The 26,322-nt window shown below is 35.5% G+C and overlaps 1 protein-coding gene across 1 annotated transcript in view; it reads left to right on the forward strand.

Moving 5' to 3' along the window:
* Positions 1-394: 394 nt before the first annotated feature.
* Positions 395-26,322, forward strand: part of LOC145664733 (multiple inositol polyphosphate phosphatase 1-like) — a 94,171-nt gene continuing 68,243 nt past the window's right edge. The window contains exon 1 of the mRNA XM_081731621.1: positions 395-750. The gene's annotated coding sequence lies outside the window, so the exon portion shown is untranslated. The remainder of the gene's footprint in view (positions 751-26,322) is intronic.

The raw sequence follows: 26,322 nt of genomic DNA on the forward strand, positions 1-26,322 counted from the left end.
ATTTTATTGTTCCAATAAATTGGGGCAAGGAGTAGAAATTTACGCACCCTTTCTATCAAACGATTTGCAGGTAGGTAGACTATTAGGGTCAACAAATTTATCACGGTCATAGACGGACAATGTGGCCCCAACCTCAGTAGAGAATTTAAATGTTTATATACAAGAACAAGCTTATTTTCAATGAGCTATTCATCCAAGCGTGTAAAAAAAAATCATACGTACATAGTAAAATCGATTATTTCACGGGAGCTTTCTTTGTAAGATGATGTCATACCTGAAGATTTTGTTGCTCGGAGACGCACTTAGAAAATATAGTATAAAGTTGAAGACCGGTCGATCTTTGCGCCACGTAGTGGCTGGATCAAGTAACATTGTATCCGGCCAACTGCAAAACATTGTCCAGTCGTCGCGACCTCGCTTTGCTTCATGTTCGGAATAGAGGTGAGACGGGAGCAGCAGTTGTGGGTGTGAGGGAGAAGAAAAAGTGATTAATAAGAGACTAGCGGCAAACTTGTGAACATTGCAATTGTGAAGTGTTTCTTCAGAGAAAGTGATTAAGAACGATAATACTGTTAACATCAATTTTATAAAATTTCATCAAGTAAAAATAGATTATTTATTGTTGAACTAAGTTAATTAAGCGTTTTGTATTGTGAAGAAGAGATCTTGCCGCGCAACAGGTTGTTTTCCGTTTGCAGGAAGGAATTTCACAAGCGGTTTGTGTTTGTGGCTGGGAGAGCTATCGCGCGGGTGAGTGCACTGTGTTTCAGTAATCTTTCTTACCAATTAAGGATTCTGCTGTAAATATATCTTATTGTTTATACTTTATTTACTCTATATAAATGCTATTGTTGACGATGTATTTTGTAGAGATTTGAGCTAGCGATAGGAAACGATCCCTTATGTATAAGACAACACTCGTAGAAATTCAGAAAGTTCGTTTTGTTGTTGTTTAGTTACTGTACATAATCGAATATTATGGCCTACAACGATTAATTGTACTTGCTTGTATAATGCGATTCCATTATTTTATTTTTGTATTTTAGCGATAACTGACTAATGGAAATTAGGTACCTACTGGTAATCGAACTCGCGACAATGGAATATTAAGTTTGTAATCCTGTTTGTTGTTGAGAAGAAGTTACTGCCCTTTGCTTGAAATATATACTCAGTTCGGGATGCGCGAAAGAAGGAATCGCGCATGAGCTTGTTTGTGTGGCGCCATCCCGGTATTCACGCAGGGCCTCAACTAGGGAGTGGGGCAAGCAGGATGCATGATTGAAGAGGCACCCAAAAAGTCGATATAGCGTACCTTCCTGGTGGTGCGATTTAAATTTCAAAAAGATCTTATTTCTTTGAGTTAGACCACGGGCGTCTCTGGCGGGGGGAGGGGGTGACGAGGGGGACACGTCCCCCCAATATTTTGAAGTACAAAATATCCAATATTCTATTCTAATTTAATTTATTTACTAACGACAGAATAACATATAAATAAAGATAATTATATTTATTTGGAATATAATGTTCAGGCTGTGAAACAATTATAACACAGTTCTTGATATGTCTCAAAGGGCCCGTGAAGGACACCAGAAAGGTAACAAATGAAATCGAAAATAATAAACAAGTTGGGCTAGGTACTACCATTTAAATCACTTTCTTTGGTGTCCCCCCCAAATTTTAAATGCCAGAGACGCCAGTGAGTCAGACCATTCAACATCTCAATGGATGCTGTGTTAAAGTCGGTTAAGACGTTAGTTGAAAAGAGTTTATTAGAACCGAAGTATATATACAATAAAGTAGTTTCTTTTGTTATAGCTCCCCCCGCCTTAGAATTCCTTTTAACGTCAATTAACTCTTTTTACTTCCCAGAAATAAGCAGGGGCGGATCAAAGACGAACTTCTGGGAGTTGTAATACTGCTACTTAGAGCTACTTTTAAGTGCTCCAAACTCTGGGACGAGTTTCTCTTCTGAGGGGGGGGGGGATTGCCCCGATCGGCCCCTGGTTCCGCCCCTGGAAGTAAGGAGCCATGACCTCGTGGGAGACCCGGGATTGATTCCTGGTGGGAGGTCATGTGGTTCGGATTCCACGTTAATCAGTAGATCCCTTTTCATATAGCCTCGCTGCTGAAATGGACGTTAAACTCAAAAATAAACTAGGTAATTCATTGATCGACAGAACCGAATAGTTTTTTTGATGGAGGTGAGAATTTTTGACGGTCTTTACGATTCAGATATTAGTGCCCGTATTTCCTAAGTTAAATATTTCGCTAACAGATCTACATATTGGATTACATTAGAGTTTAGCGGTCTTTACAACAGTGAGACTGTATAAGACGTGCAACTACAGCTTAACGGGATTAGAACCACATGAGATCCCGCCGGGAATCGAACTTAAGTCTCCCACGTCGAACACGTACGCCATTCATTCATTAGACGTCAAACTACTGATCTCATTTTAGTATTTCGTTTGGGAAAATCCTGAATAAGTTTGACTGAGATTTTTTGGATGAATTTCTCGAAAAATCCTTTAGCTATTTTATTATTTCATAATTTCTTCATTATAAATCTCAAATAGTGAAAGTTTTTAAAAGGAATACGTTCTTTGCTGGACTGTGTTTGGGAAATGGTTATGATTTTATTATTATTATTATTATTATTATTATTATTATTATTATTATTATTATTATTATTATTGTAAGTGTTTTCTATATGTACAGTGAGGGCCGCGGTAGCTTTAAAGTATTCACTTCTGGTATATGGGATCCATGGTTCAATTCAAACTCGCTTCAAGAGAACTTTGTAGTGGACAAACACTGTGTGCGTGGGTTTTCACGGAGTTCTCCCGTTTCCTCCCACTTTCCTCATTCCACGATTTCGTTCATTTCTCATGATCACTGTCTCCTTTAGCCTAGCCGGCATGACCATGGGGCGTAAAACTTAAAGGTTTCATTTCATTTTTTCTATATGTAGTGTATACTTTGTTTAAATTCCTATAATGCGGTATAATCTATTAGTTTGATTTTAGGGGTAATTTCAAAATTATTAATACAATCTACCCTCATACTAAATTTGGACCCCCCGAAAAGCTTTGGACCTGCACCTCACCCAGGAAATAAATTGCTGCGTACCTGCCTGGTAACCGTTGACTAAAGCGAAAATTTTTCCGAGAAAAAGATGCAACCTTAGTGTAACTTGATAAAATTGCTAATTGAACTGCATTTAGTTATAGTCAAGTAGGACTTCATGAGCTTTAATTTTGAAACAAAGGGGATTAATGTCTGAATGTCTTTATTATAGGCTACCTACAGTGGCGTATTTACGATTTTGTTTCAGGGGGCTTTGCTAACTTTCGGGGGGGGGGGGGGGGAGCGCCTGAAAATGTGAAAATTCTGCAAGATATTTCATATACTTTACTATAGTAAGTAAGATTTCGGGGGCGTAAGCCCGGAAGTCCCCCCCCCCTAAATACGCCACTGGCCACCTACGTTTCCTTTATGAAATTTCTTGCAAACACAAACTAAATGTAAAGTGGCCGCGGTGGCTCAGTGGTAGATTGTTCACCTGTGTTGCATGGGGTCCCGGTTTCGATCCCACCTCACGCCAAGTGGACTTTGTGGTGGACAAACACCGTGTGCGTTGGATTTCTCCCGTTTCCTTCCATTTTATTCATTGAATCATTGTATTCATTACTCATCATGACCCTTTCCTTTAGCCTACTTGGCATAATCGAGGGATGTAAAACTGAAGAATTTAGTTTCATTTACAAACTGAATGTAGCTACTGCAATTTGTTTTGTAGGGAAGGAAAACTGTTTTATATAAAGTAACGTGTTGATGCAATAATACGCTTTTTCATAATCATGAACCTATTTTGCGTATCGTGAGATAGCAGAAAAATAATTGTTCACAAACATGCGAACTTATTTTAAATATTTATAACGCAAAAGGTGTAGATAATAACGCAATTACAAACGACACGTTTCTGACTTTAATTGTTATTATTAAACATGGATTTGAAATTGAAATGATAACGGTGCCTGTTATACTGTAAGTTTATGATTTAACTTTACCAATTCGCGTCTAAGGATGTATGTCACTGTGCAAGGTAAACATATCGAAGCTCGTTTACCGAACGTAATTATGTAGTATATAGTATTTGCGTTTGACGAAGAAAGAAAAGAACTATCAAAAGATGAGAAATATACTAACAGATAGATAAAATTGAATACCTAGAAAGACGCATCGTTTTGTAAACCTATAAAATTGATGCTGTGCGATAACCACGCCACGTTCACATTTCAAAAGAGTTTGTCTGAGAGCAGGGTCCCGTTGAAACCGCGTTACAAAGCCACAAAGAACTTCTGCTTTATATTTCCTGTTTTATTTCCCCTCATGCACCCAACAACTCGCAATAACGCGTTGATCAATGGTGTACGAGGACGTATCAGCTATTGCTTACTTCATAGGATCTGAAATGCAAAGTTTTTCCCCCCTTTAAAAAAAAAAAAAAAAAAAAAAAAAAAAAAAAAGTTTAACGATTATGGCCTTTAGGCTAAGGGAAACGATGATTGAAGCAAGTGAATGATGGTGGAAGAATTGGTGGAATGATCATGTGGGAAGAAACGGGAGTATCCTGAGAAAACCCACGGACATGATGTTATCCACCACAAACTTACTTGGCCGGGGATAGAACCAAGATCCCACGTACTAGAGGTAAGAGTTCTGCCACTGAGCTACCATGCCGCGCCCTGAAAAAAAACAACAACATCTGTCACGATTAGTATATTGCTGGTTTTCTTCAGTGAAATTCAGTACGCTCAGATTTCTTAGCTCCCTGATTGTTTTCACGATTCAGAGTGAACACTACGCTGTCAACACTATTTAGTTTTCATGACTCACCAGGCTCGGTGACTCGACAGGCCAGTGACCAAGAGTAAAATAGTGACGCATGAATTATATTGGTGGAATGAGAAAGCGGAGAAGAAAAGAACTTATAGTATGCTGTCTGACAAAATTCTTGTATCCTGGGATCGAATCAATGAGTCTTAAGCGCTTTGGTGTTGAGCCAACATACTCACAACTACTGCTTCTAATAATAATTCACTCTTATCACTAGTATATTATTAAAGTAATAATAATCAGCTTTTTGCTGCAAGGATGTTATAAAATAGAGGATCTGCCCATAGGTATCTTCATCATATGAACTCAATGAAGCCGAAAAACAACCGAGCATCGTCTGAGCCGGCACGTCTGATTGGCTAATCTCGTTTCCGCCATGATTGTTGGCTCGAAATATTGCGATTTTAGTGGCTCGGAGTGGCCAGAGTAGGCGAAGCTGTGATGTATGACTTCACGATTGTCTTGTATGGGCAGATCCTCTATTTTATAACATCCTTGAGCAGCTGCGTGATTTAATTTTTAGGCAGGTTTTTTAATGGAGTCTGAGATGTTCTTTCTCCTCTTATGTTGTTTCTGTATCTTTGCTTTGGTTGGGGAATATGAAGCAAAGAAGTAGGAATTCGTCTTGATGTCTGGAAATTAATTCTGTAATTCAGTAAAACTGTTTATAACTATATATTCTATAAGTGCTTTCTCATTTTAGTCTTCAGAAAATGCGACATCCTTAACAATAATTTACATCTTCCTTGTTGGCTTTAAATCTGCGTGCAGAGTGCGTATACAATTTCTTTGTGACTGCGATTTATGTAAGAATTTGATGGGCAATAATATTGGAGACAATAATTCGTTTAGTGCTTTTGTTGCCTGACTACAAGTCAATGTCAAATCCATTTTTCATGTAAAACACCGCTTGAAAATCATCTTCAAATACTGTACTGTACAACCAAGAGAGTTCGCTCAGTAATCAAAATTCAACAATGAACTATTGAGTGTACGCTCTAGCTTAGTTCCTGTTTTCCTATCATGGGACATGTGAATTCAGGCGAGAATAAAGAAGAGAGTCAGAGATGATTGCATAATATATAAACCTCTTCAGATTACGTTGCTTTTCTCATGCCTAATCTATATTTTGCTAGACTTATTCAGGTAGCGCTAGAAATTCAATTACCAAATGTTATACTGCATTGTCGTAAGAAAGTGGCTTAAATCATATAGCTTTGCTCCAGTATTAGATCTTAATGAATTAAATACGAAATGAATGCTGTATATATGAAACACACGCAGGGGAACAAACAGAAGCAAGCAGCCAATAGAAACAAAATTACTCACATTTTATAGTGATGCTATTAAAAATACTAATACAATATATGTGTATATATATATATATATATATATATATATATATATATATATATATATATATATATATATATATAAAAAATGTTTGAGCCCGATGGCGTTTAGTTTCAAATGGACGATTTAGTGAAGGAATCCTCATGCATTTTTTCCCCCTCAGGATAGAAGAAACGTACTGTTTGTTTTAAGATACGCGAGGACTCGTTGTCAATTCGTGACAGATAGCGACATCATACAACACACAGAACTCTGGCGGCAGCGGTGAGAGTGATAACTGTTTACTAGTCCTGAGAGAAAAAATGGACGTGTCATAATTTGAATGCACCTCGTACTATGCAATACAAATAAGGGAAGCAGTTGAATGGAAAGTGGAGTTAAGGAAGTCTTTGGAAGATAGGCATTTAAAATTAAAAGGAAGAAATTGGCATATCCCGAATTCAATGAAAGAGACAATGAATAAGTAAGGCCACAGAAAGAACAATTGAATGAAGTAAAAAAAAAAAATGCATAAGGAAAGGGGAAATAGGAAGAAAGTATGTGGAGTTCAGAATTAAGGTAAAGAATAAAAGGGTGATTTACGAGACTGTGATTACATCAACAGTGATATATGGAGCAGAAACATGGGCAAAAAGAAAGTACAGGACCGAAATGAGAATGCTTCGCCTGATATGGGGAATAACAAGAGGCAAGGGTGAGGAATGAGAGATTAAGGGAAACAACCAATGAGTTGTAGAAATATCTGAGATGATGCAAGAAAGAAGAGTGCACTGGTATTGCTACTTAATAAGAACAAGGGACTATGTGGTCAGAAAAGTGATGACAATGGAAGTACATGGAAAGAGAGGTAGAGGGAGACCAAGAAGGAAATAAATGGATATGGTTAAGAATGACTTCGAGGAGAATAATGTAACAGGGAAAGAATTTCGGGACTTTAGCAGAAACGATCCACATGAGTGAGGAAAGAGCGGAAGAAGAATTTGGTGAAATGATCCGCGGCTGCGCCGAAGACATTCTTTTGGTTGTAATGTCCAACAAACTTGAAATACAGTTTTCAGTACTGATCAGGGAATTTCGTCCTGTATACGACAAAGAAGACTAAATTTAAGTTGCTAATCCGCTATTGACCGGAGAGCAATGGGTGTTTATGTACCCACTTTTGCTCATGACAGTGTATGGAGTAGCCGAATGTTTACACCAAGTGATTTGCTGTGTATAGTTTGGGTTTAGTTCTCTTTGGACCTGTGGCGTACGCAGAATTTAATCAAGCATCTTGTGAACGGGTGTTCAAGCCCTTATTCTCATCTCCTTTCAGGACAGTAGTGATTTTGTCCACGTACGTATCCTAATATAATCATGACCAATTCAACTATTGTCAATTCGCTGCTGGATGAAGATCTTTTGAACTTTTCTTCACAAACATCCATCTTGGGCAATTTTTGGAACGTTACTCCATAATCCTTATTCACTTCGTCGTATCACTTTGTAGTAGGACGTTTCCGATGTCGTTTCTTGTTTCTTTGTCAATTAAGTTTTTTTCCTCCATCAATTTTCATTTCTGATGTCTTCCTATTCTGTCTAATTACCCTCCAGCATTTTGTAGGACATGGTTGTTCTTACCTTATTTTTAGGCAGAACAGGAATTCCCATTCTGCCTAATCTTCGCACGTACACACACAAAAAAAAACAAAAAAAGAAAGAACGGTATTCTATATTTGCAAATAATAATATAGATGAGTGTGCCGCAAGTTGAAAAAGGTTGGGAAACGCTGGTTTAGAGGAATAAAATATTCGTTGCTGTACTATATTTTCTACGGTTGGCCGTTATTTTCTGAAATGAAGGCAGTTTCTTTGTTTTTAGCGGTTTTATTTATCATGCTTTTTCCTTACTTTTATAATAAAACCTATTTTATGTTTTTGCCAAGATTATTGAGTGAAATTGCGAGCTATACGTGCTTTGTTTTTTTCTGCGTCAGATGTTTCTTGACATTTTAGTTCGTTGCTATTGTCTTTCTCCGGAAGTGCATTCTTGATGTCGGCTCTCGCTTTCCATGCTGTCCTATTGTTCACATGGGTTGTTTTTTCTTCCTCTCTCGTGTCACACGACAGTATGTTGAAAACTACAACGTAATATGAAAGTCTTCAATTACACATCTTCTCTTATTTCCATCGTAGAAGTGGTGTACGCAGAATTTCCTTAAGGGGTGGTTCAAACTCCCAAGTTCATATCATTTAGGTTGTTGTTATATATGTAAGTCTTGTTCATGAAGGGGGGGATAAAACCGTTTGCTTACGCCACTGCATCGTAGCTTTTTTATTATTTTTTAAAAATATCTTAAGAGACCTGATAAAACACAATTTGTTGGGAAAATAAAACATGAAAATGAAATGGAATTGTGTTATTTATAGAGTGCCACTGTTTAATAAATCGTAATTTGTCAAATGTGTAATTAAGTTAAAGTTGATAAATTGTTAAATTCCCAGACGTTTTGCGAAATCCTTAATTAGTTAAAAAGTTGCAAACGTTTAACTAGCGAAACATGGAAGGTGTTCAATTAACTAAACATCTTGTAAATATTAAGTCTGGAGTACATTGTGAGAAATGTTTAAGCAGCTAAACGTTTGAAAAATGTTTCCCTACACATTTTGAGAAGTGTTTAATTAGCTTAAACAGTTTATTGGTAAAATATTTTTGGATACGTTTAATTAGCTAAATGTTTTGTAAAAAGTTTAATTAGCTACATAATTTGAAAAACGTTTAATTAGCTAAATACTTCGAAAAATATTTAGTTAGGTAAATATTTTGAGAAACATTTAGGTAGCTAAATATTTTAAGAAACTTTTAGGTAGCTAAATATTTTCAGAAACGTTTAGGTAGCTAAACATTTTGAAAAATGTTAGCTAAACATCTTTAGAAACCTTTTAATTAGCTAATTGTTTTGGAAAACGTTTAAGTAGCTAATTGTTTTCTGAGACAGCCAGTGAAATGTTTTGAGAAGTAGTTAATTAGAAAATGATGTGTTTTGAAATATTGAATTAAGTAAACTTTTAAAGAAACTTTCTTAGTAAATATATAAACATTTGTGTATGTTAATAAACATTTTAAGATTGACTTGTTTGTATGTACACATTTTAATTAAGGTTTGCTAATAATGTTTAGTTTTTCAAACGTTTGTGAAAGCATTTGAAATGTATTAGTATATAGTCCAAACGACGTTTCGGTTGGTTGGTTTGGAGTTTAATGCTCCTTTCAACATCAAGGCTTATAAAAGACATGAACCTACAGGTTAATGTGTATTCAAACAACATTACTTCCACAAAGAACCGAATTTGCATCTTCTGCGCCAGAGACATATGTGCTAACTATATAACCACGAAGAAGTTTCGAAAAAGATGTTTTGGATTCCAATTTCTGAGCTGTCACAGGAATTAATAGTTGAAACACTTTGCAAACACGTGTTATGTTCACTTGTCAACATTGTTATCACTAGAACTCATAACTTCCTTATTTTTGGATAAAATTATCTTCCTACAAACTTATACCTTCACTTTATTTATTTATTTATTTATTGTCTTCTCAAATTGTCTACAAATAATACTACTTAGGCTCAGGTTTAGATAAAAACCATTATTTTAGGGTTTAACTAGTACATATAGGTTGTTATGGAACATTGGATTTGACCGTAGAGAGACTGTATACCACAGGAACAAAAACGAAATCTGATTGAGGAAGCTTTCCACTGTGGAGTCAGAACGCTCTCAATATTTGGATTACTGGATTTGACATTCACTTGCAACTGGGCGATGTATGAGATAGGAGGGACGCGTACCCAGAAATTTTTATTGGGAAGGGGTCCAATAATACAAGACACTATGTTTATGAAGTGTCGAACATGTGTTATTCTACAGCAAAAAAAAAAAAAAAAAAAAATACTGCATATTCTCAAGAAAAATGATTGTTTTTATAAGAAAAGAAATAGTATGTATGATGAGTAAGGTTTAGTTTTTAGTCTATATCAGTTATTTCTCTGCTAAAGAAGTATAGTTTTATTAGGAAAATGTACAAATGTAGATATGTCAAATTACGATTTTTTTTTTTTTTTTTTTTTTTTTTAGTTTTTGGCGTGTCTGGACCCGGTGTATTCTCCACGTGGGTACACGCCTTACGTAGGAACAGTATTTTGCGATGACAATTAGGACAGAGAAGAATTTGAGTAAGAAAGGGGAGGGAACGAGGTGTTTGCAGTTCTCGATTTGTCATGAATTAAGAAGTAGCAATTGCAAAATCTATCAACCATTCTTTGTTTGTTTTTTACCACTGTCTTCTATCAGCATTAGTTTCGCTGTCGTTTTCGTGTTGTCTCTGTGTAGTTTACTAAGAGTACGAGTAGGAGACTGCAACGTCACAGAGCAATACTGTTGGAGATTGCTGAGTTAGACTAATGATGATAATATATTTTTTAACATTTTATCCTCGATATTATAATTCTCTCACCTCGTTTTAATGTTCATGTTGTTACGTCTGTTTATTATTATTATTATTATTATTATTATTATTATTATTTGAAAATAGTATCAAAATGCATACTGTAAAAGGTAATATTTGAATTTGACAGCGAACAATTTTCATACTACTATGCTATACTGTATTTTACTGCGTATAATGTGCAGTTTTGTGTTCAGATTTAGCGAGGAAATTTTGTTATACCTCAGTAACTAATTCCACATGTGCGTAATTTTTTTTTTTTTTTAAATTCTTTGTGTGTTACATGTTTCCTAGGTTTTCTAGATCTAGAAAGTAATATCAGTGTATAAACTTCCTTCTTTAACTAAAGCAATTTGGGGTTGGCTAAGGTATATTAAACAAACAAATAAATAAATTTTAAAAAAAAAATACTCATTCCTCTCTCTTTGAAAAGAACTGCACTCTCTTACCTACAGTCGGAATTAAATCAAGCAAATGTGGCTTTCCTTTGGCCAATTGAAATCTATATTTAGTGCCCAATTTTTAGGTTTTGTACGAATATCGCCTTTTAAAGCAAGTTAGGTGGCCAAGATTTTTTGAGCAAGAATGTATATACATTCGGAATGGAAAGCGGTGTATTGTTAATCGTAGAATAGCACATTGAACTGCTCCGAGAGGCCCCGTGAGCCATATATGACTCACACTAAAACTGACTGTGGGGCCCCGTGAGCCGTAGACTCTATATGGCTCACGCGTTGACCTTTGTTTGGCACTTACCTGAGGTCCTACGAAAAGGATTATGTTTTCTTTTTCAATACGATGTTTTGAGTCAACTGTGTGACTACATTGCATTCCCTTTAGCTTTTCGAATTAAACATCCAGATACACGGAAAATATGTGAAAATGTTAACTTGCTGAAAATACGAAAATGCAATTTGATTTGGCCTTTATTCAGCTGTGATACTTCGCATTTTAGAATTTAGCATATTCAAATAATACGTACTTAGAGGCCTCAATATTCGAAGTTTTTGAACCAGATCTGGCTCCTGGCGGGAAAAATTCTTGAGCCACATATTGCTCACGGGGCCTGAGAGGAACAAATTTACGTCTAGGCCCTGTGAGTCATATGTGGCTCACATGAAAAAGAAAGAAATTCGCACTTTTTAAAAATTAATGATACACTGTTGCATACCATTAAAATATTTCTTTTACAATTTTATTGGTATGCAACAATGTATTATTAATTAAAAAAGTGTCAATTTCCTTGTTTTTCATGTGAGCTGCATATAGCTCACAGGGCCTAGATATAAATTTGTTCCTCTGAGGCCCCGTGAGCCATATGTGGTTCACGCATTTTTTTTCTCTCTCGCCAGGAGTCAGATTTGGTTCACAAAAATCTTGTGAATATTGAGGTGTCTAGGTACGTATTATTTGAATATAATTTCGTGTCCTGGTGGCAACCATACGTTGGCGCTATGGTCCACCCTCAAACATGACAATGGGCAGTCAAAGTGATAGACTGCAGTTCTTACTATAGGTACCACCAACTTTGTGACCATTGCATGAACACTATACCGTTTTTTAGTATGCTGTAGACGGGAGCTTGCTGTACATTAAACTTAGTCCCTCTTCATATTTATCCACTGCAGTGGCGCAACTCGGTGGAGCAACTGCTTGTGAAGCATTGCTTTAAATTGCTGCCTTCGTTTGCTTCCACTGCAGTTGCTTCCACTAAAACGGTTGCCGCCACCGACCGCTCTCGCGCAACTGTCTCGAGCAACTCTCAGTGTCTTCCACTCGAGGAAAAGCATTGCTTTAAATTGTAGTCTTCGTACGGGGACACTGAAGTGGCGGTCACCGCACAAGGTTGCCAGTGTATCTCGATGCCAATGTATGTATATGTTTTTTTTTTTTTTTTAAAAAAAAAGGAAGAAAGAAAAGAAGAAAAGGTGCTGATCAGACGAAACATGCACACTTGATCTTTCCGTGCCTGCCCTAGTCGCGGGTTTACTACCCCTTCCCGATGGGGGAAATTTTTAACACAATAGAAAATAATAATGAAAAACTTATTTTATGCATACCTTTATTTCGTTTTAGTAGAAATTTTAATGAATTTTCATTTTACATATGTTGTGAAGAAAAACTTTAATTACTATAAATTCACGATCTTTTCTTGTTGTTTGAAATAGTTACAGAGAATGATGAGCTTTACGATATGCGTTGGCGCAATAATGAAATAAATTCGTTTTGAATTTTCGCCCGTAATAATTTGAATATTCCAACACTAAGAATTTCATTAAAGGAAATAAAATAATCGGATTGCAAGGGCGACCATCAGGAGGGGCAAGGTGGGGCGATCGCGGGAACCGGTCAAAACCCCCACAGCCAAAACCCCCAAACTCAAGAAATGTCAAAACGCCCACACAAACGGTCATAACCCCCACACAAATGGACAAATCTCCCAAACGCACGAACGGTCAAAACCCCCACAGCCAAAACCCCCACACTCAAGAAATGTCAAAACGCCCACACGATCGGTCATAACCCCCACACAAATGGACAAATCTCCCAAATACACGAACGGTCATAACTCCCACACAAATGGACAAAACAGCCACACATAGCAACGGTCACAATCCCCACATAAATGGACAAAACCCCCACACAAATGGACAAAACTCCCACATGCAGAAATAATCACAACTGCCACACAAATTGATAAAACCGGGTTGCGAGGGAAGTGCAGTACACCATAATTACCCGCCTCTTCGCTACTGTCTACTGCAAGTAGAATGTTAAAATTCTATTTAGCTTCGACGACCAATGATTAACGCCAATAGACTTCCTAAATCAATTATTATTTGGAAACTGTTTGACTTCTATTATTATTATTATTATTATTATTATTATTATTATTATTATTATTATTATTATTATTATTATTATTATTATTATATTTTTGCACTTTTCTTCGTCTTGCTAATTAAATTTTTATTCAAAGTGCTCCCCTCAAAACGTTGCGCCCCGGGCCTAGTGGTAAATCCAACTCTGCCTAGTCGTTTATTATGTTTTGTTCTTTGGGTATTAGTCATTCATCACCAGATTAGCAGCCACCCCTTATGCCAAATGAATCATTTCCGGATACGTTTATAACTATTATTATTATCACGTAACGGGACTTATAATATTGTATTCTTAGTCCGTCCGTCCGTTACTCCTACGATAACTCTTGGACAAATGCCAAATTGTTATATTCTGTTTTTGCAATAGATATGTGGAGCGATTATGGTATCTCGTCCGAGTTCGTTAATGGAGACGATTAATCAACCGGACGTGGTAAAAATCAACCATTTCCGGTTTTAACGTTGCCATTATAGAGCTAAAGCCATAATAGATAGCGAGAAGGGGTTTTTCTTAAATCGATCCAAGTGTTCCAATCACTTTGATTGAAGTGTTCCAATCCAATCAATCAAAGTGTTCCAAGAATATCTTCCATGTCCATCCTTAATACTGTATTAAAACCGGAAGTGGTAGAAATCCTGTACGACTTCCGGTTTCAACATTAATCTATATAAAGAAAACCGATAAGAGAACAAGTTCGATTTCCTTGGAATCGATTTAGCGTTCTAAGAATAGTTCGCATTTTCTCTTTTAACACTTTATTCAAATCGGTAGTGGCAGAAATCAACCATTTCCGCTTTCAGTGTTGATCGCCATAGAATAAAAACGATAATAGATAGCGAAAAGTATTTTTGTAATCAATTTAGCATTTCAAATGTACTATCTCCCCTCTTAGCCTTCTATTTAAATCAGAAATGGCATAAATCAACTACTTCCGGTTTAAACGTTGATTACTATAAGGTAAAAACAGTAATAGGTAGGGAGAAGCGGTTTTCTGTAATCAATTGTGTCCCAAAGAATAATATTCCATCTCGACTCTAATCTGTTTACTAAAACCAAACCTGGTACACATGTACCATTTTTGGTTTCCAGACTAATTTGAAAAAAATATTGGCACGCTCCACTTTATTGTCTTTACAGAATTATGTATTATTATTATTATTATTATTATTATTATTATTATTATTATTATTTAATAATAATAATAATAATAATAATAATAATAATAATAATAATAATAATAATAATAAATCATCAAGGAAAGAAGTAAAGGACGGAAATATGTTGTTGACAAAACCAAATATATATTTATGGAATTCTTTGTGGCTAAATGCTTGGAACTTGCACCCTTGCAGGAGTCGGGTTCGATTTCCGGTGGTAGGTACTGTGGTTTGTAGATCTACGTGCCATGTAGCCTAGTAGCGTACGTGTTGAAATGAAGTTGAACTCTAAGTAATAAAAATGAAAAATGAAATGAAATTTTTAAGTTTTACGTCCCACGGATATGCCGGTTAGGCTAAAGGAGACGGTGATGATGAGAAATGAATGAAATGATGGAATGAAGAAAGTGGAGGAAACGGGAAACCCCGAGAAAACCCACGAGCACGGTGTTTGTCCACCACAAAGTCCACACGGCGCGAGCTGGGATCGAACTAGGGACCACAAGCACCGGAGTAAGTATTAAAAATATATAAACAAAAATATAGGTAAGTGGAAGAGTATTATCTGCGTCTAACAAAAGAATATAAATTGAGAAATTAATTACAAAGTTTATGTTGACTTTGGAGCTGCAACACCCCCCCCCCCCCAAAAAAAAGTATGGAAATAATATGCATATGTATATAGTCCTAATGACAGGATTGCTCTCATGCAAATCCTCCTCTAAGGCAAATCTCTTAGCAGAAAGAGAGCCGTCCTGTGAATTCTCAGGAACCTCATTCAAGCTAGTTCAGGCCAACTGTCATCCGGGGAATCTAAAATATTCCCCTTCATGTCAGCATCTTCAAAAACCAGGGAACTCACTCAATGAAAAGGATTTAGTTCTAAATATCTAAAAATTTTCGACATACGGAAGTAGTTAAAGAACTTCATTTTGTCTGCACAGAGATCACGATACAAAGTATGATACAGGCCAGTTTGCAATCTCGTTAATAGCATAGGATGCACGGACATTCGGTTTTTTTTTTTCCTCTACGTTTCTTCTTTTTGAGCAGCAAAATAAGAAGAAGTGCTTGCTTATCAAAGTGGAATAACTTGAGACAGTGGAAATGCTTCTACGAACTATATGAACCGGATAGTCGCCGAATGGACACTGAAATCTCGAACCATGAATAGCTATATGTGCGCTTCTGCGTGTTCGTTGTATTTCTATGTGTCCTGGCAACACCATTCATAACATGGGCAATAAAAGGGGTGGGGAAATAGAAAATAACAAGAAGTCTTGGTACCTGCTGTCAGTTGCTCGTCTTTTCATAAGCAGTGGCGCAACTCAGTGTTTCCACTCAGTAGATGCGAATGAAGGGGACCTTAAGGTATGCATTGAACGCAGCAACTTAAAATGGTAAACAGTTTTCATGAGGTGCTTCATTATTGAACATCAGATTTGTAAATTACTTGTGACTCATACGCTTTAGTTACAAATCCAAAATGTACGTAATGAAATACATATATATGTGCATATGTAGACTTTCTTCTCTAGTTTCTACTTATTTTTTTATCACTCTCAGTTATTTCATCATCCTCATAATGTTTTATTCATAGACTTCACTCTAAACACAAGGCCTTTAAAGTAAATAATATAATTACTTGGGTTCTTTTATTCTTATCTTGTTTTAAACGGAACTGGAAAATATTTTAACTAAAATTCTAATAATAACAGAATGATTCTCACAACCTCTGTTCTCAGATTCTGATCGCATGCTTCTCTTCCTATGTCGATCCTTTTACTGTTACTGCCAAGGCCATGTGTTTTCTCAGTGATCTTAACGTAACACAAGAGTTACATTTACGCATGAGAGACTAATATAGGTAGCAACGAAATATAAGAGTTTCAAATGTGAGGGGGGGGGGGGGAGAATATATTACAATTACAACTAAGCTTCATTTCAACGGAAACTACGAGAAATATCCAAATAATAAAAATCTAATATTGAAACTGGAAGTGTAGATAGATCTACTATCACTTCTAGTCCAAATAGAGCAGTTATTTCTAAATGGATAGTGGGCTCGATTCCCGGTGGGGGCATACGGTTGAAAAGGTGTAAGAACTTTTTCAGGCCAGTAGTCTTGAGTGAGAGTTCTTCTTAGTTTTTATCAATCACACTAGTCAAATACCAGAATGGTGCCTAACTTCCAGATCCCAGACCACTTCCTTGTTTTCTTTTCCATTGGGGGCACATTCGCTCAATAGTAGAACGCTTACTTCTGTCACGTAGCCCCCGGTTCGATCCCCACCCAAGTAACTTGGTGGTGGACAACATTGTGCTCGAGGGTTTTCTCGAAGTACTCCCGTTTCCTCCCACTTTCTCATTCTACCAATTCTTGTATCATTCACTTGCTTTAATCATTGTCTCCCTTAGCTTAACGGGCATGGTCATGGGACGTTAAAGTGAAAGATTTCATTTTTTCAGTTCCCCTAATAGTGTTCTCGCTAAGAAACGTCATTCCTCATATGTCAATAAATAAGTAAATACAATCTAACTGAATGCTTTATCATAGTTGGCTGCTCTCATTCTCAGTAAACTACATGGAAAGAATAAGGAGTAGACAGGAAAAAAGTGTTGGTAAAAGACAGTGGTGATGGCAAGCAATATACAGTGAATAGTTTTACTGACACAATATTCATAGATACATGACTTATTTGTCCACTGCCAACACTTGTTTTCTTCCTGGTCCACTCCTCTTTTTGCTCAACCTATTCTCCCTGTCCTGGCTCTGGCTCTGAGCGTAAAAGCACGCTTCTACATCATAATCAGCCGGTTGAAAATGACTGCGAAAGAGGGAAATGAAAAATGGAACATATTTTTGAGATGCTAAATAATAATAATAATAATAATAATAATAACAACAACAACAATAATAATAATAATAATAATAATAATAATAATAATAATAATAATAATACTGCCATTCCACGTAAATATGAGCCTAAGGACAGAAAATTATTTTAAATATATTTTGTTCGTTATTTATATAAAAATGACCAGAAAGGTTCAAAATTTACTATGCAGATCGATTTCTTGTTAAAAAGTTTTAGTTTTTGTCTTTTCGAACGATTGAAATTCCATGTTGTACGAAGCCAGTCGAAGGGTGAATTTACCAACAATATTGGACACCCCTAGAAAACACATAATAAGCATTTGATTCACTTGCACTGCGGTGTAGACAAGCACGTACACCTTAGGAACTGAAACTCAGAAGTTTTAAAGCTGTTAGTATATTAAGTAGTCTACTATTTGACTACTTTTGGTACCAATGTAATTATGTAACGCCCGTTACAAAAAAGATATATTTTTTTCTATACAACTTGTACTAAAAGTCAGAAGTAGAGAGATCTTTTGCAAAAGTAAAAATGAGCACATGAGCAATACAACAAGAAAATGAATATCATTATATTTATAATTTAATAGGCAAAAACTGCGTAACGGGTGTTACATTGCCAATGTAACGGGTGTTACACGTGAATTGTTAGCTTGGTTTGACAGTGATATTTTGTACACTTAGGCTAGCTCTAAGACTCTAAAGAGAGAATTTGAAGTTAGTAAAGTTATAGATGGTCCTCTTCTGAAGACATGAATTATGGTAAGGGTGAACAGTGTGCGAATTAAGGGACATTGAACCGGAGGTGATGAAGAGAAAATTACATCTAGGAAATATCGTGGGATGGGGGACTCCCTCTCATACCCTCGTTAATCGCACACTCAAGGTAGTGATTAAATATCATAAAAGCGCCATATTTCAATTAAGTACTCATAACTTATTAGAAGTCTACTTCTTTATCAAAAGCCCAATACACTGCTATTGAAAGTCTTCGTTTAGCAAATCATTAGAGGCTGCAGCACGACAGATTTTCATCAAGAAACCAGAAAAACTCTACTGAATGAAGTTGTGATCAGCCCTTTGCGGAAAGGTGTTTGTGTTGGAATGAAAGGAAAGATGTTTGTGTTGTCTTGCTGGCAATGAAAGATGAAATAAGTAACAAAGACTATCGTCAAGTTGGAATCCGTCAAGGACTTTCGGACGAAAATGGTGATATTAGAGTTATGTGTTTGAAATCTTGTGGCGAAAAGGAATTCGAACTACGCCGAAGTTTAGAAAGTATACTAGTGGCGTGTCGTAAGGGGGGTTTAGCGGGGCGACAGCCCCGGGCGCCGAAGTAAGGGGGCGAAAAATTCGGTAGGAAAAGAAAAGGAAAGAAAAAAGAGAAAAAATACTTCACATATCAGTACAAATTAGTATGCACTTAAATCCTCTTCCTGTTTTAGAAATTGGTCCTATAATGTTACTCATGTTAGGAAAATGCATATTCACATATATAAAATGGAAGGAAAAAAGTAATAAAAAATTCTCGAAATCAAGGAAAAGCAGGGTTTATTTTGGAAAAGTTTCTTACGGTTTGTCCCAATCATAGTGTCACTTCACGGCTGGTTTGTCGACCTTACTAATATGTACGGGGGCGCCGTCGTATACTCTCGGCCCGGGCGCTGATTTTCCCAGTACGGCACAATATAATTCATTTTCATGATGTGATTGGTAAACTGCCAAATCCGATTATGAAAATTAAAGAATAAAAAAGTTGTGTAGCAATTTAGTTCCAGAGTTAATGTCATTGAAGCATAAGAAGAATAGACTTCTGTTGATGATCAGTGTATCAACAGACCTACATATTTAATACTGAAGCTTCCCACATTCTTCTGATTTATATGTTTATTATTTTGTGTTTTTATTTCCTACACTCTATTACATGTGTAATTTTTTATCTATTAACATTGTAATATTTTGTTCTTTACATAATATGTTCATTAAAAGTGAAGTTGGTTTAAGTTCATTCGCACTGTGTAACACCCGTTACAATTTGTGTAACACCTGTTACGGTATTGAAATTTTTTTAAAATAAAAGCCATTACACTTATGGCATTTCTGATTGTAATATTCACAACATCATACTTTCAAAAAATTGCACATATAATTGGAAACAAATTTTGAGCTGGACGTTCGCAGAGCTTGGCTTAACTTTACATGCATCTGAAAGTGCATGTCCAATTGCTGTAACGCGCGTTACGCCACATTTTTCATTCTCACTGAGTTGTGGTATCATGTATATGTAACAAATTAAGTGTTTACTAAAATACACAGACAAACGGTGATGTTTCGAGGAAGTTTGATATATCTTAACCCAGTAAGGACATTTCTATAACAATTTCTATTCGTCCAAATGTAATACCCGTTACAATGGAATGGCCGAATAATAATAATAATAATAATAATAATAATAATAATAATAATAATAATAATAATAATAAATCTATTGTATTTTGCCATTTTTGTCCTGACAACTGTTTACAGGAGGACCTACAGGGTCGTACTTGCACTATGTAAAGTATCGAATGTACTATATAAAGGGTGTTTCAATAGGCGGAATGCCAATTAGGTCAGATGCGAAAATGGCGGATGTAATTTGTATCTAGGCGGCGCCACAGTGGATATGATGGTGCAGCTGCACCTACATTAACGTCGATTTTCAGATTTTCTACAATTATTCTTTATATTTTGTATATTTATCGTTTCCTATGTTTGGATATATTTGAGTGACTTATAAGTTACTTGCTATCATACAGTGTTTTTCTACTTTTTAAAAGAAGTAAAACTTAGGGTTTATTTTTGAGATCTTTAAGGCTCAATAATGCAGAACGTTCTTGCTACAATGTTAGAATGTGTTGGCAGAGCGTCTCCTGTGAACAGTGCGATGTAATTGCTACTTGAGTTATTGTATGTACGCATGTCGGCATGTTAATTTGCCCTTAAAATGATTAAATCAAAACAACAAGAACTTTGCTTGGGTGGATAAAAACCACGTCTTCAACCAAAGCTCTTGTAACTGATGCCATTGAAAAAAAAAATCCCTTGTACACTTAAAAATTCTGATATTTCTTTTATATGAAGTTTATATTCATGTATATGAAGTTTCTTTAAATATGCACATAAAAAGTTTTTATTGCGTACCATGTAAATATTTTTTACTATGTCTTATCCCTTCACAGCCTGCACCCACATTACCAAAATCCTGGCGCCGCCTATGAATAGCAGCGAATAAAGTGTTAGGAGAAATGATAATTAGGCGACTTAACGAGTAAATCGTGTTTCCGATATCAATTATAGAAAAGTCCGTAAGACCGAAGGATGAGACTAGTTATATTATCAAAAAAAGAAAAAAATATTGCTAATTCATCTTCTGTTAAACATTGACCGCTCTCTGGTGTAGTTTTTTTTTCGAAGAAATGTTGACGTCACAATTAAGTAAATGACTTATTGTTATTCCTTGTTTAAGCACAAATAATACTGCTTTCTATAGTAATTAGACACAATATTAACAAAATGTTTATCATTCAGTATATCAGCTGGTGTTAATTGATTTCATATCAGAAACTGTATTGCCTTGTAGTGCATTACTCTTTGATTGTTAGGCTCTTCATATGATATAGGAACTTAAAATTTCCTTCGTGATGACGATGTTGCATTGGACTTCTCATATACTGTGTACAAATTTTCTTTCTACAAACGCGCGAACAAAAGCTTCCAATTTTCATTGTTTGTAAAGTTCCGGAACATTCCTTTTTTTTTTTTTCCATTTATTTGAGGGAGTAACCTCGAGAATTTTCTCACAATCGTCTTCTTTCTTCTTTTATGTTGTTTACGTGGTTATTTGCATGCCATTACTGACTGCTATTTTTACTGAAAATTTATCTTATCAAATTCCTCGTTGTGTTCCGTTCTACAGGTTGATGCATTTGAAGTGCAGTTGACAAGTAACAAAAATGAGCACTTGAATTACTTCTTCATTGATGAATTACTTCTTATTTTTCCCTTGAGAAATACAACAATTTGAGTCTTATATATCGAGACTGTGTGGTGTTGGGTTTCTTTTCTTTTGTCTACAGTTTGCGTCATTCAGATTGTAACCGATCTTGAAGTTCTCTTTATATAAAGGTAGTGTTTCTGTGGAAATGGACGGTTTAATTGTTTTCTAATTCCATTCCAAATGTTCCAAATCCCTTTTACATTTTCTGTTTTAAAATGTCCTTTGCTGTCTAAACATGAATTTACGCCGCATGAGCAGTGGTGTCAACCTGAAGCATTATAAAATCTCATCTTGTGAGGGAGAAATTCCCATTTTGGTCGAAAATTTCCCACGTTGCACTAACGACAAAAGTAAAGAAAATAACTAAAAAAATAAAATAAAATAAAATAAACTTACTGAATATGAAAAATGAAACTAATGTATGTTAGTCTACTCACTTTCTTCAATATATGAGTGAATTGTCCGTAAATTTCAACTTTATACGTTTATCAAATATTTCAATAATAAGTATTTTTCTTAATTGAAAGAGGCAATTGAAGATGTTGCCGAAAACAAACACATTTACATAATTTCTTTGAGCCGTCATCTTCTAATGAATGTAACGATACTAGAACTTCTTTATTCTCCGATCATTTTGTGTGCCGTTTTCCAAGTTGGTTGTTTCTCGTTTCGTGGTGAGGGTTGTACTTTCATCCGTTAAATATACCAGATCACACTTTAAAAAAGAAGAAGAAGAAGAAGAATAGCCTAACAGTTACTTCTGCAGCAGCGACCATTTTCTGGTAACAAAGTTTGACAAACAACATTGATAGATTCCGATCATAGATAATTTTTGTGCTGACAATCAAGTATATATATATATATATATATATATATATATATATATATATATATATATATATATATATATATATATAGGCCTATATAATATCCCTTTATCCCTTTTCGAAAAACTTAGTGTGGAAAAATCTCACAAGATTAGATTTTTCTACGGGTTGGTATCACTGCATCTGAGTTGTTGCTAAAATACAAAGAACATTAGAAAGGATCTCCTAGTTAATAATGTATTTATGTATATAGTGCATAAATAAATAAGCAATGTACTTTAGCAAACTTAAAACTAACAAGTGTTATTGACAACGAATTAGGCCCTACATACTTTTTTTGTGTGTCATAATGATTAGGAAAAAAAAAAAACTGTGCAAGAAACGTTACCCTTATACATGTAATTTTGTTTAGCTTGAAGTTGTCTTTTGATCGGTATAATGTTCCACCTTGTGTACAGTTAAAAACAAAAATTAAAGTTTTTAGAGTTATTCATAAGTTTGGGTTCGTATCTCATGAAGCTAACTCTCTGTACTGTCATGTTTCCTAGCATCATACTGAAAGAGATTTCACGAGAGTATTAAGTTTTGCTAACTCTTAGTGCCACCTGTTCATAATCCTCAAAACAGATGAATAATAATTGAATTACAAACCTTGAAATATAGTACATAGTTGACCCTGACAAAAACACTGGCCAGTTGGCAAACCCTAAAGCAGGATTTCTCAACCTGGGGGTCTCGACCCCTAGGGGGGTCGCGGGGATAAGTGCAAGAGATAAATATAATTAGAATCTAATACCGGAAAATATTTTTAAATATTATTTTGAATTTTGTTCTGATAGGCATATTTTTATTTTCATCTCGTAGTGTTAAGAAAAATATATAAAAAAAAAAAATAGGTCTGCTAAACATTTTCAACAGGTGCAGAGTTGTTTAAAAATCAATTTAAATGAAAGAGGTACGATATGAACCTAATGAGAACTGAATATTAAACAAGACTAATGAAATCTATTCATAGCTATACATCCCTTCTTTCGATACTTTTCTTTCCGATAAACACTTTAAATTTCATTTATAAATACAGTTTATATCTTTTTGTAGAAGATTGTTTAGTGCGTGTTGTTTTGTAATGGAAGAGTTCTCCGAAGGCACAAACAAAATATATATTTTTAAAGAAGTTATATATTTTGTCTGCCGATAAGAGTTACACGAGTCAGAATTAGAGATGTGGGTCGGGTAAATACCCAGTGGGTAGGTAAATAAAAAATGGGTATTTACCCGGGTATTTACCCCTTTTGTATTTACCTACCCAAAAAATGGGTATTTTATGAAAGTTCAATTATTATGAAGTTTTAAGAATTGTTAACCATAGCGGTGACGTTTTTCTGTTTTTGGGGATCTCTCGAGCGTGATGTCTCATTCATTCACTATAAATATGCAATATAATAATATATTTACCCACTTCAGGTGCGGAGCGGGTTAACCATGGCACACCGGCAGTACAATTTTGGATATGTTATTCTAGGTTAAAGCGATATCTAAAATGTGTTTTTTTAAATAATTTTCCTCGAAGAACTTCATAGGTAAAGAGGAAATCAAAATATTGAATCGAATGTTTTGAAAGGGGGAAATGGTGGGGGTGAGTTGTTACATTTTTCAGACGAAGCCCTTGTGTACACCTATATGGACATCAAAGTTTGATCAACGGCGATCAAGCCAATCTTGAGAAATAATTCACATCACACTTCCGATTTTACGTCATCGCTCACGAACAAATCAGATTGAGAATCAGAATCACGAGTTGAAACTTGAAGGATTAATGTCTCCTTGGGATACCTACATTAACATCCACTTGTCGTCTCAAGATTGATCTTGGGCTATTTTACTATACTTATCCAACTATTCCCTTTCTTCACAAAGGTGTGAACGGCTTTCAAACTTGGATTAGTTTCACACCAAGACTTACAAAAATTAAGAAATCGTAGTAAGACTTCAAGCCTTAGATTGTCCAAGCATAGAAATAATATATAAACCCTCTTTGTCGAATCTTTGGGAGACAGCCCCAGTTTTAAATGTAAAGTCTGCAATACGTCACCAAGAACCCTATCAAGTTATTGTATATTTTCATTTGAGAACAGATGTTTTGAGACTCCTTCAATCCAAGAGGTTTTCCTGAAACGTGCAATTTTGAAATTTTAAAATTCTCAGGAATATTTCACAGAAAACAACTCAGACACCCGACACACAAATAAAAGATAAACGAAAGCTGGATCATCGAGGAAAGCTGGAAAGCGAGGCTATAACTAGTTGAATAAAGACACCCAAAATTATCAAAATCTTTCCAAGTCGAACATTATAGACTTCAAGTTAATCATGAAAAAAGTGTGCCCTAGGTTTACTAGTTTCAAACTCAAAAGGTCATATTAGAATTGTTTTATCATGAAAGGAGAAAGTGAGTTCGATATACTTGATGTAGTCGCATTTATTATATGAAAATATGCTGAAGTAAAAAACATTACATCAATTTGTATAAAATGTATAGGCTTTTCTTAACTTTTTATGGCTTCTTAGGTCCAACGTTACTATTTAGGGGTTTGGATAGAATCGTAATATTGATGTTTCTTAAAACAAATACCGACGTATAGAATGTTATCGAAGTCTTACGGGAAGTGTTGAACGAAAACATTGCCACAGCGATCTTCGTTAGTGGGTGTTCTCTGTCACTTGTTGATCACCCTTTGTGGATTGATTTTTTTTTTTTTTTTTTTTTTAAGAAAATTCGTCCTTCGTATGCTCTCCCATCAAGGTATCGCCTGATTACAAGTTACTTGGATGCTCTACACAGTGAAATGCAAGAGGAAATTAAAATGAAGTTAGAGGAATTTTCCAAATCTACATTTACAGTGTGACGATTGGACTAACTTGAGAAATGAATCTACGTATCATTTATTTCATAATTTCAAAGTTTGAACCTGTTTTTGTTGATTTTGTGTTGTCGAAAGATGCACATTGCTTGTCTGAAGAGATTATGAATGTTCTGTAAACAATATAACCCTGAAAAAAATTTAGTAATCATAGGAAACAACGCGTATAACATGAGAGTAGCTTTTATATTAGTAAAACAGAAGTATCCTAATATAGTATATTTGGGTTGTCTTGCTCATCTCCATTTGCTTTGTTCTGACATCCTCGGATGTCCTTCGGTAAAGACATTACTGGGAAGTGAAACTGATGTTGTTAATACAAACATAGACATCACTTGCAAGCACTATTTACACAAATCTCAAGGGAGAAAAGGGTTACAATTTCGTTAAAGTTGCTTGGAGAAACAAGATGGGGAAGCCATTTACACTGCCTCCAAAAGTTTGCTTATCAATGAAACTAGGCTTCAGACGCTCGCTGTGAGTGAGGAATTGTCGTCATTACTTTCAGAAATCAATAAAAGAATTGTTGATTATGTATTCTGGGTTTGTATTGAAAACCTTGCAGCCATTTTGAAACCTATAGTGGATTTGATTAATTGCTTCGAGTAAAATAAGTCTCAGATGCACTCAAAATTCTAGAGCCTTCATCAAACTCTGACAGAACAGTTCCCATCGTCAATTCTTTCAAAAACAGAAGAGTAATCAATAATGGAAAAATTTAAAGTATGAAGTGAGTTCGGCTTGGGTCCAATTCATCTGGCTGCAGATATCCTCAATCCCACTTTTCAGGGCTGCATATTGATCGCTGAAGAATTGCTTGATGAAGTAAACTTCGTTTGTGAAGTTGGAAAACAAATTGGGTTGAATTCTGTTTTACTG

The sequence above is a fragment of the Thermobia domestica genome, chromosome 11, assembly GCF_964235325.1.
Source record: "Thermobia domestica chromosome 11, izTheDome1.hap1.1, whole genome shotgun sequence".
Taxonomy (NCBI): Eukaryota; Metazoa; Arthropoda; class Insecta; order Zygentoma; family Lepismatidae; genus Thermobia; species Thermobia domestica.